Source organism: Benincasa hispida, chromosome 11 (genome assembly GCF_027475165.1).
Source record: "Benincasa hispida cultivar pf3 chromosome 11, pf3_genome.v1.1, whole genome shotgun sequence".
Classification (NCBI taxonomy): domain Eukaryota; kingdom Viridiplantae; phylum Streptophyta; class Magnoliopsida; order Cucurbitales; family Cucurbitaceae; genus Benincasa; species Benincasa hispida.
The window spans coordinates 69,397,131-69,409,624 of NC_143488.1; the positions used below are offsets into that span (position 1 = coordinate 69,397,131).

The 12,494-nt window shown below is 32.6% G+C and overlaps 1 pseudogene; it reads right to left on the reverse strand.

Annotated features, from left to right (window-relative positions):
- Positions 1 to 6,378: 6,378 nt before the first annotated feature.
- LOC150032844 (uncharacterized) lies at positions 6,379 to 7,566 on the reverse strand (annotated as a pseudogene).
- Between the last annotated feature and the right edge of the window lie 4,928 nt (positions 7,567 to 12,494).

The following is a 12,494-nucleotide window of genomic DNA, read 5'->3' on the forward strand; positions in this document are numbered from 1 at the left end:
ACTATATGATAGAACATGGGATTGCATCCCAACTCTCGGCCCCAGGTACACCTTAGCAGAATGGTGTATCAGAAAGGAAAAACATAACCTTGTTGGACATGGTTCGGTCTATGATGAGTTATGCTCATCTTTCAGACTTGTTTTGGGGTTTTGCAGTGGAGACTGCATGTTACATTCTGAACAATGTTCCCTCAAAAAGCGTTTCTGAAACATCTTTTGAGTAGTGGAGAGACTGTAAAAGTAGTTTACGCCACTTCAGAATTTGATGTGGTCCAGCACACGTGCTTGTGACTAACCTGAAAAAGTTAGAACCGCGTTCGAAAGTTTGCCTCTTTGTAGGCTACCCCGGGGAAACGAGTGGTGGATACTTCTATGACCCAAGTGAGAATAAAGTGTTTGTTTTAAAAAAAAAATGTTATCTTCTTGGAAGAAGACCACATAAGAGATCATAAGCCACAAATCAAGCTTGTTTTACGTGAGATTTCTAGTGAGACTGAGACTACTGAGGGTTCAACAAGAGTTGTTGAACAGTCTGATAGATCAATAAGAGTTGTTGAGGTCGGTACATCTAGTCAACCAGCTCAAGAGTTGAGACTGCCTCGACGTAGTGGGAAGGTTATGCACCCACCGGATCGCTACATGGGTTTGACTAAATCCCAGAACGTCATTTCTAATGATGGGGTCGAGGATCCATTATCTTTTAAGAAAGTAATGGAGGATATTGACAAGGATGAATGGATAAAGCCATGAACCAGGAAATGGAGTCTATGTACTTCAATAACTTCTGGAAGCTTGTGGATCCGCCCGATGAGGTAAGACCTATAGGGTGTAAGTGGATCTAAGGCTATATTCGTGGCAAAGGGTTATACCTAGGTTGAGAGGTTTAGATGGAAAGGTGCAAACCTTTAAGTCTATATTCGTGGCAAAGGGTTATACCTAGGTTGAGGGAGTTGACTATGAGGAAACTTTCTTACCTGTTGGCATGCTCAAGTCTATCAGGATTCTTCTGTCCATAGCCACATTTTATGATTATGAGATATGGCAAATGAACGTCAAGACTTCCTTTCTTAATGGTAATCTTGAGGAGACCATCTACATGGCTCAACCAGAGGGGTTCGTAGTTCCAAATCGAGAGCAAAAAGTTTGCAAGCTTAATAGGTCCATTTATGGGCTGAAACAAGTGTCTAGATCATGGAGCATTAAATTTGACACCGCGATCAAGTCATTTGGCTTTGGTTAGAACGTTGATGAGCCTTATGTATGTAAGAAGATCATCAACAACTCAGTAGCTTTCCTGGTACTGTATATGGAGGATATCCTACTACTTGGGAATGATGTAGGGTATCTGACTGACATTAAGAAATGGCTAGCTACCTAGTTCCAAATGAAATATTTGGGTGAGGCACAGTATGTTCTAGAGATCCAGATCATTCGAGATTGTAAGAACAAGAGGTTAGCCTTGTCTCACGTCGATCAAATGTTGATCAGGTATAGGATGCAGGATTCCAACAGGGGTTTGTTATCCTTCAGACATGGAATCATTGTTTCTAAGGATCAATGTCCTAAGACACCTCAAGAGGTTGAGAAGATGAGACAGATTCTCTATGCTTCAAATGTTGGAAGCTTAATGTATGCAATGTTATGTACTAGACCCGACATTTGCTACGCAGTAGGGATTGTCAGTCGGTATCAGTCTAATCTAGGATTTGATCACTGGATGTTGGTCAAGACGATCCTCAAGTATCTTTAGAGAACGAGGGACTATGCTCGTGTATGGAAATAAGGATCTGATCATTACAAGATACACAGACTCTAACTTTCAGACCGATAAAGATTCTCGCAAATCGACATCGGGGTCTGTGTTCACTCTGAAAGGAGGGGTTGTAGTGTAGCGAAGGATCAAGCAAGGATGCATCGCGGACTCCACTATAGAAGCCGAATACGTAGTCGCTTGTGAAGCAGCTAAGGAGGCTATTTGGCTGAGGAAATTCCTTACAAATTTGGAAGTTATTTCAAATATGGACTTTCCGATCACTCTCTATTAGTAGGGCTATGGAAAATTTGAAGAAGACTCAGAGTCATCATCGGGGCAAGCATATAGATCGGAAATACCACTTGATCAGGGAGATTATGCATCGCGGTGATGTGATAGTCACGAAGATCGCAATGGAGCACAATGTTGTTGATCCCTATACAAAAGCTCTCACGACTAAAGTGTTCGAGGGTCACTTAGAGAGTCTGGGTCTGCGGAACATGCGACATCTTGTCAAGGGCAAGTGGGAGATGATACTAGAGTATGCCCTAGTTTATTGTATATTGTACATGTATTTATCTTGTATTGTACATTAGTCTCTCGAGGTATTAGGACAAGTGGAAGATTGTTGAGATTGGTGTCCTAATTCTCCCAGAGTCTCGTAATTTTTAATTTATACACGTTGTTATGAATAAAATTAGAGTTATTTTTTTCTGGCATTTACTCATATCCAATAAACAAAGCTCCATGGTTATCGTATGTAAACTTAAACATGTATATGAGATATATAAGTGGATCATGCCTTAAGTGATAACCTAAATAGGTTTGTAGTATAAGGATTAAAGAAGGCTACCTGATCTTGGTGATACTACGGATACAACCCGCTTTGTAAAGATTTGCAAGTGCTGTAAACTACTACAGATGGTAGATCCTGACCATTCATGTGGAGACATGCGAGTGGGGGTGTCCTATACAAAGAGTTTGTATAAGATCAGACCACAAGATGATTCTTCTTTTTATATAACATCGTTGATACTAGAGACTTATATCTTACCTAAACGACCATAGATGACATGACCTCAATCCTGAATGTTTTGGTAACTTCTACCTTTGAGGGTGATCTTTTGATTAGAATGGGTGAGAGTGGACAGATTGCAACTCAACATGCCTACCTTTTTGGGAATTTTTCTGATTTGGGAGATAGGAGCTCAGTTACACAAGATGGAATTCAGTCTTTCTCTGAAGCAGGGGTAAATAGATAAATTGCTCCCTTAAGGACTGATTCCGAGGCTTGAACATAGTGGCCATAGCTTTTCTTTGGAAGAGAGAACTCAGTCATAGTAGGACTATGACTTATGTTCATTAGAGGAATCAGTGATACTTAAGGAGTTAGATGTAACTACAGGGGTATAACGGTTATTGGCCCAGCTATACTTACAAGCGATTTGTGAAGGGTTATCGCAGTGTTGATTGGTTGCTATGGACACATAATATATCTATAGTAAGGAGAGTTCAACTGTCGGTCTTTATTAGAGTGTCTGGCAGTTAACAGATGATAGATTCTGTGACTAAAGAGATTAGTCAGTTATTCACGTACCATTAGAGCTTCGAACTACAGGTCCATAAGGTCCCCTTGGTAGCTCAATGAATTCAAGTTGAGAATCGATTCTTGGTGTTGATTTGAAATGTATAAATTGACAAAAGGTAATTCGGTTATATATGATATAATCGGTGTAATGTATGAGATACATCAAGTGGAGGATTAATGTAAATGAGATTTACATTAAGTACCATGAAAAAGAAAAAAAGCTATGGTTTATATGTTTCATGAGATGAAATATTAAAACTATAAGTTATAGATATAATATGGTAAGTTGGTTATCATATATATTTATAATAATATTAATTATTGGATAATTATCTCTTTTTCTCTAATAACCAAATGAGTGGGAGGTCATTAGTGGCTTCATAGTAACCGTGAGATAAAAAGAAAAATGTTTTCCTGAATTTAATAGTTGTTGTATTGAAATTTCCATTCTCGAAAATTACTCATGGTAGCTGTCAAGTAGATTAGATTTGCTAAACGACAGCTGAAGAGAGACTAGATGATCATGGAGTGTTTCTATATGATAGATCACTTAGCTAGTCGATTAGTTAAACGATCGTGCAGCTTCTGCTAAACGATCGTGCAGCTTCTGCTAAACGATCACATAGCGGTTGTTAAACGATTGGGCATCGTCTATATGATAGACTTATCATCTCCCACTTGCTCAATCGTTTACATGATTGTTCCTCCAGTCTCGTCCTCTAACCAAATCCACACAGAGCCCACACTTTTGGATCTCACACCGAGAATACCAAGGTAGCCATTGTGGTGGTGTCATACTCAACTCGGCATTGTCGAGATTTTTGGAGGTCGTTCGTGGTGCTTGTGATCTTGGAGATCACTATGTTCGAGTTCGCTGTGATCGTGCAGTGTAGCGGTCGTGATGTACGAGCGTTCGAGTGTTGCATTCTTGCGGGTTGTTCGAGCATTCGTGATCAAGGGTGTTGAAGATGAGTCTTCAAAGGTATGTGTAATTCTTCCCTTGATCTTAAGAAAAGCATGCTGTAATTTCGTTGTATGCATATCCTGTAGTTTCCATTTCTTGTACTGTAATTGTTGTTGTTCAAATATGACTGAAATTTGGAACGACCATTCCGCTGCTCATGAAAATCCTCATGTTTTAATTTCCTTCAGTTCATTAGTGGAGCACTAGTACTTTAGAAGTTAGAGGTAACCCAAAGGTAAAACAGTAATTTGACCTAGTTGGAGTTACGAACACTCGTGAAGGATTAACTTATTGTTAATGGTCTATATCCATAGACACAAAAATATATCTGTGGTGAGAAGAGTGCAGTCGTGGGTCTTTAGTGGAGTGTACCCGAAGTTTACGAATATTGATTAACTTGGTTAATGAGTTTAGTCAATTAGTCTCATATCGTTGGAGCTTCTGATCTACAGATCCACCAAGACCCTTTGTTAGCTCACTAAAGGATATAAAAAAGGGATAATTTGAATTGTCCAAATCAAATTGAGGAAATTGTATATTAATATGTAATTGATTATGGATATGATATATAGTTCAAATTAAATTGGAAAGAAACATTTTAATAAGATTCAAATAATTAATTCAAATAAATTAGATTCACAAAGAATTAATTAATAGAAATATGTTGCATATATACATATGATATTTATGATAATTAAATATATAGATGTTAAATTGGATTTAATGTATAAAAAGTCATTTGATTAATGTGCTAATTAATTAAATAAGTGTTATTTGATTAATGTGCTAATTAATTAAATAAGTGTTATTTGATTAATGTGCTAATTAATTAAATAAGTGTAATTTAATTGATTGTGCTAATTAATTAAATAAATATTATTTAATTAATTGTGCACAAGAAAAAATTAGGAAAAGGCTAAGAGAAGGGTCTCTAAGAGAAGGGGTTGACCCTTCTCTATATAAAGTCTTCCTTATGGCCCTTTTGGGACATACAGAACACGACATAATTGCAAGCATTCATTGTGCAATTTTTTCCTAAGCCATAAAAGAAATTCTCTCTACTCTCCCAAAAAAAATTTCTCCCCACCTTCTTCCAATAGTTGGATACCACTTATCCTTCTATTGAAATCTTTGAGAATAACAAGGTTGCTCTCGTGATCGTGTTCAAGATTGTTCAAGAAAACGTTCGTGTTCAAGATCGTTGGAGGAGTCGTTCGTTGGAACATCAAGAGCAACGTTCTAGGAGCTTAAGAATCTAAAAAGGTAAGAAGGGCTCTATCATTTCCCTACATGATGCTATTTATATGTTTGTTCTACGTATATTATGTTTTAGTTTACTAGTTTATGTAAAAATCGATTTGCGGGATGCAAGACGTTCACAACGCTTCCGCTGTGGGATCCGATCCATTCAATTATAACTTTAGTATCTAACTTATCAAATAAATCCTTTTCAATAAAGGCTATAAGGCAATCATTCATCCATGATCTCCCATTTGACTATGCATCGAGTTTTACAGAATGCATAGTAGAAAATTTTCTCTCTACAGTAGCTGTGGCGACAGGTAAAATCAACGCCAAGGTGAGTAATCTGTAAATTAATGGATAGACCTTGTCTTTATTTATCAGGACCATTTTTACTGCAAGCTCACATATACTTTTTAGCTCAACAAACTCAATATTTGAATGCATATCAATAATGTAATTTTGAAGTTGATTCTCAAACATAGAGAGTTCAATGGCTAAAAAGTCTCTTGGGTAAAATTAAGCAAGTTGGCTAAGCTTTTTTCTATCAAAAGAAACAAATGAATTATTCGACTTTAGACATGCCACACAGAGAAGTAATTCAGTATTTGTTTTAGTAAAATGATTATTCAACTCTTGAAGTTGCATATCAATGACGGTATAGAAAACTTCAACGCAATAATGATGTAAAATTGTAACTGGTTGAGATTTTCGCCTTTGTCATTCTCGAATTAGAAATAGTTCATCCATTTTACGGACTTCAATATCATGACTATGACAGAAATAAAAAACTATACTCAACAACGAATCTCAATCAGACTATCTTGTTTTTTACAGCCTTTCTTTACAGATTTTAACTAAATTCATTGCATTCACAATATCTTGATCTTTTCTTTGTAATGCTTGAGACAAGTAACGTGTGATTCCTAGGATAATTTTCATAAAATGTATATGAAAAATAAAATCAAAATATAGGATTGAACTTATTAGAGTCTTTGCTTCATATTTTTATTCTGAATTTGAACCACCTTGCACAATTTTCTCAAGTACATTAACTATTGAAGAGAACATTGTATAAAACTCGCTAAAGTGTAGTAATAATGTGATCCCCATCGAGTATCTCCTGGTTGTTTAATCATTGTCTCCTAATTTAACCCTCAACCACTTAATATTTCACCATTATTTAAAGTTTCAAAAATTTTCATTCTATATTTCTCTCGTAGAATATCTCAACGTTTTTCTGACACCCCAATTACATTCTCCACATTTGTAACAATAAAAAATAGACCAACAATTTTCACATGATTTTTAGCCGTAGCTATAAGAGCTAATTAAAGCTGATGAGAAAAACAATAAATGTAAAAAGCACATTAATTTTCTTTTAAGATAAGTGCTTTTGATCTATTGAACTAACTTTGCATATTACTTGCTCAATCATATCCTTGTCCTCGTAAACTAGAGATGTTTAAACATTGTTGAGAAAAAAAATCATCTATGGCTTTCTTAAGTGATAAAGAACTTGTATCATTGACATGTATGATTCCAACAAATCATTTAATCACATGACCTTTATCCACATATCGCAATACAATTGACATCTACTCCTTTGAAGATACATTTTTTTATTCGTCTATCAAGATAGAAAACTGTTTGTCACTCATATCTTTTATAACTATATTAACAACTTCTACTGCAATGGAATGCACTATATCTTTTTTAATATCAAATGAAGTCGATTTCAAACTATCTGTGGCATTTTTCAAAGTCACGGTTTCAATATCCTTATTATGGTTGCATAACCATTGTAAAAGTTCATGAAAATTACCCTGATTCTTCGAATCATCTGTCTCATTGTGTCCACGAAATGCAAGTCCTTATCATAATAAAAAATGAATACAATCAATCAATGCACCTAATCAAGTTTAATACTCAACTCATGCTTGGTCAGACATCATATTTAAAAAAAGTCTCAATATATTGTTTTTGTTTCAAAAGAGCCTCACATTTACCCAAAGTCATATTGTGTGCACTATTAGGACCACCAACGTGAATATACAATTTCTCTTTTTTCTTCCAAATAGAAAATCCTTCACTAACAAAATAGTCACCTTCTAACTTTTCACTTACTTCTAGTTTGAATAAATAGTAACATAAACAAAATGCGGCATCCTTTAAAATACTATATTATTCTAACCAATTAGAATATTCACTAAACCAAGCTAGGTTAGATCCTCTTGACTTAGTACCAAATTTCTTAAGTGGAAAAGTATGATTTCGAGGCTGACAAGGACTTTTTAGCAAATATGCTTTACGAACTTGATCTCGAATATTATAATTATAATCATAAATTTTTGTTCTTAAACTAGGATCTATGGGTAGTTCTTCTAGATTAAATTTTGTATAAGATCGATCAAAACCCAAAAACATTTTTCTTTTTTGAAGATGATGCATTTATTGTCTCTATTTTTTTTCTTTTATAATATCTCTCCATATTAACTTTGAATTAACTCTACAAAAGTATTAATAATAAGAATACTATATTCTATTATATAGATTTAAAAGCATAAAAACTTAAAGTCTAAGAAGATTTTAAAACTTACTTGCCAAGTTCATATATCCAAACAAGTGACAACAAATAATCATGAAATTAATTTTAAAAACCTATACGAGTTATGTGAATGTAAAAATAACATGGAAACAAACGAAAATATATAGAGAGTAATGTAAATATAAAAGTTATATAAAAAAACTAATGACACGATAAAAATATCTCTCCATATTGAATTAGAGCTAACTCTACAAAAGTATTCACAATAAAAATATTAAAAAATATTATGTAGATTTAAAAATATAAAAATTAAAAAGTCTAAGAAGAATTTCAAACTTACATATCATTGATATGATACGTATAGCCTAGCGAGTAACAAATAAATAATCTTGTACAAGTCTAAAACTAATATATATAACGAAATTTACGTAGGAAAAGAAAAGTAAACGTTACCTATTCAAGAGAACATTGTTGAGAATTGAGATTTAAAACTTCCCTAAAATTTTGAAGGGAAAAAAACTTTCATAGAAGATAAAGGAATTGCATTGATTTTCTAATTTTTTGGAAATTGATTTACAATTGCAACCTAGAAAGCTAAAACCTACTTTGTATTTTAACTTCATATTTGGAATTTTAAAAAAATCCTACTTCTATATCTATTAAGATAAATCAGGATTTTTATTTTCATCAAGACAAACAAGTTAGATATAGGAATCCCACTTTTAAATTAGTTTTTTTTTTTTAAAGATAAACCAATTTTTAAGCAAGAATTTCAAACCTAGATCCCGTGGAGCATCAATCAACCCCTTAACCACTGAACCACGAAAGAGATTTGACAATAAATGCACATTTATTAATAATATTATTAACTATTACTTAAAAACGTATATTAAAAATACAAAAATCGATCATTTGAGGGGGGTACGTGCCCCTGGCTCCTATGTGACTCCATCCTTGTGTATTTGTATCAGTGACCGTGCTTTGTGGATGCTACTAAATATATAAAAGCAATTGAAGCATGAAAGCTAAATCTATAGAAATGATGGTAACATCAATGCTGAAGAATAATGTAATTCTAGAGAAGTAGAATTCCATTATTAATTTTTTTTTTTCTCTTTTTGATTGTCGTCTATATATATATAACTTTATGCAAGTAATCAAAATCGATTATATTACAAAAACAATTATTCTATTTATAAAAGGAAGGACTTAAACTTAGGCTGGCCAAGGGAACTGAATGTCAAAACTAGTGAAGTGCTTACTTGCTTGAGATATTCCGTTGCACTAACAACGACATCAACACAAAAACAAAAGAAAAAAAATAACGAAAAAAAAAATTTTAATTCATGATGTAAGATTTAGGATTTAATTGGGAGTAATTTAATTATAAGAAAAAAAAACACTTGAATATATATCTATGTAATATAAGAAACATCAAAGTTTCAAATTACAAATTGTCACGTGACAAATATATATATATATAATTTTTTTTTCTTTATGATTGAAGGGATGTATGGAGATAGATGTAGCTTGGGTTATATTCAAGTATTACGAATAGATTTTGCTATTTTTTGTGATATTTTTTTAAAAAAATTTTGCTATACAATCCATCGTTTATTCTAAAAGTGAATTTTTAAGTAGGCTCCAATTAGGACCAACCCATATGTCAAAGAAGCCCACAAAAACAATGTGGCCCACAAATATTTGAGCCCAAAGTAAGCAAAATCATTGAAGGCCCATCCAACAAATGCAAGAAGTCCACCAAAAAGTAAATATTGTTTTTTTAATAATTGTTTCTATATTAATGTATAAAGTTCGAGCTCGGGTGTGTTTTCGTGTGTGCACGCTTTTAAAAAAAAAAAAAGTATTATTAATTAAAGAATAATGAATTTTTAAGACCATTTCGTAACTTTAGCCACTAAATTACTATCGACATTTAAGATGAGCATAGGTCATACAAAGAATAGGGTTGTGGATATGTATTGAGTATTCCTTCCTTATGTGATAAGAAGAAACTTATGCTTATCGTAATTATATTTACATCCAACAAGCTTCCATTAAATTTTTACTTTGATAATAATAAATATATACTTCTTTCTTTTAAGTTCGAAGATTAAAATTCTCATGTCACCCCTTATTACACTATATAAGATTAAATATATACACACCTCTGTTAGATACAAATTCCGTTGGAAATACTAACAATCTTCTCCTAGATATTTGATGACTATTTTTTGTTGTAGAAATGTTTGAAGACCCTAAGGAGACGTTTAGTGCGCAGGTTTGGAATGTAGAGTCTGAGAATATAAACCTGAGATTAGATTGAGAGGTTTAGGTAGCTGGTTTAAGAAAATTGTGTTTGGAACGTAAGTTTTGGAAGTCTGAATTTAAGTTGTGTTTGGAGTGCAAACTTAGGAAACATGTGAATGAAGTACAGATTTATAAATCTTGAATTTGTGAAGTATTTTCTTGTATTAATTAGTTGTTAGATTCTAGATTAGTTCAAACATGTCATCTTGATTATTTAATATAGTTAAGTTTAAAATAATCTAAAAAAATTAGAAGAATATTTGTTATTTAATTTTGAAATATAGATTTGACTAAAATTATAATTTTATTTAATTTATTATTTTAATAATTTGATAGTTTGATTTTACTAGGTCTTGAAATAAAATGTTATATAGATTTTTGTCTCTTTTACTAATTTATATTAGGGTTTTATACACATATAGTTTAAATAAATATACTTAATTATGCAAAAATCTAGTTTAATCTACTTTTTATTCCTCTTTACTATCCAATTTTTATTAAAAATGTTTATATATAATATAATAATAATAATAGGGAAAAAAACATATAAGGGATATTTCTAGTAGTGATCAATTAACAGCTAGAAGAAATTTAAAAAAAAAAAAATGAAACCTCCTAAAATAATGGAAACATATAAACAAAGAAAGGAAGAGAACAAATTAAAAAATAATAATCTAATAAATAATAATAATTAAAAAGAAAAATTCCAAATGAAAAAAGAATTAGAAGATAGAGAAGGTTTAACTTAAAAAATATTATTGTAATTAAACTAAGGGCCTGTTTGAAATGAATTAGATTTTTTTTAAACACTCTTGATTAAAAAACCATTTAAAATAAAAACACACAATGTGTTTGGCAATTCCTTATTAGATGTGTTTTTATATGCAAGTTTGTTTGGTTTCTTATATATTAAAAGTGTTTTTATTAATATTTCTAAAGTTGGTTGGTGGTAGCCGAAGTTTGGCTAGAGTTGGTAACCAAAAGTTCGTTGGCAGGGGTTGCCAGAGGTGGTTCAATAGTGGTCGTCGGAGGTGGCAGTCGAAGTTGGCCGATAATGGTCGAAGTTTGGTTTGAGTTGTTGGTTGGAAGTCTGTCGAAAGGGTCATCGGAAGTGGTGACCAAAAGTGGTCGACGACAGTCATCGGAGGTGGTGATCAGAGTTGGTAAAAAGTGGTCGTTGAAGGTGGTGTACATAAGTTGGCCGACAAACTTTTTAATTTAAATTAGAAAAAAAAATTTGTAACCCATATATTTAAATAGTGTAAGAAGAGTAAACACTATTCAAACTCATGAGAAAGAGGGTAAGAAGTTTGACTATCTAAACCCTTATCCAAAACAAGAATTGGACCTAGGGTGTCTAACCTATCCCAAATCCAACCTTTAAACAAACACCGAGATTAATTGGGCTAAATATCTTCAACATCGAAGAAAGCCTCCCTAGCTTGTCAGCCCATTTAATTGTTGTATTGGGCTCAGGCCCATTTTGATAGCTAAATGTTGTATAGAAGTGGGCTTAACTAAGCCCAACTATAAAACCAAATAAGCTTACTTAATCATCGACACATAGGAGTTTTTCTTCCCCCACCCATTTTTAAAAATTAATTTACACTGGCAAAGGTACAGTGTAATTGCTACATACGTAGGTAAAAAAGGTCCAATTGGAGAAATTGTGCCTAAAATAAAAGATAAACTAATAGAAGCAAAATTAATAAAAAAAAAATATATGTCTTAATCAATTGAATTATGTTCAGATTAGCGAATATCTTCATCTGAATGAATATAACTCAATTGACACTAAAAAATATAACATCAACCTTAAACTAAAATGTTTGATCTCTCTTTCTTTTCTTTTTTTTGTTTGAAGTACATTATTTATAAATATTCTTTTACTTGAAATTAAAACATTGAAGTCAAATATGCTCATGGTATTGTAGCTTTAACTTCCTCTCTTGTTCTATGATATGAAAAAAGATTTCTTCCAATTGTATCCTTCCTTCATTCTTAACGAGAAGATGAGGAGGTAATTGATTCCGTTGCTTTGTATTTTCGCTTACCTAAGAAAAGAAATTTAAACATTTTTTAAATTACT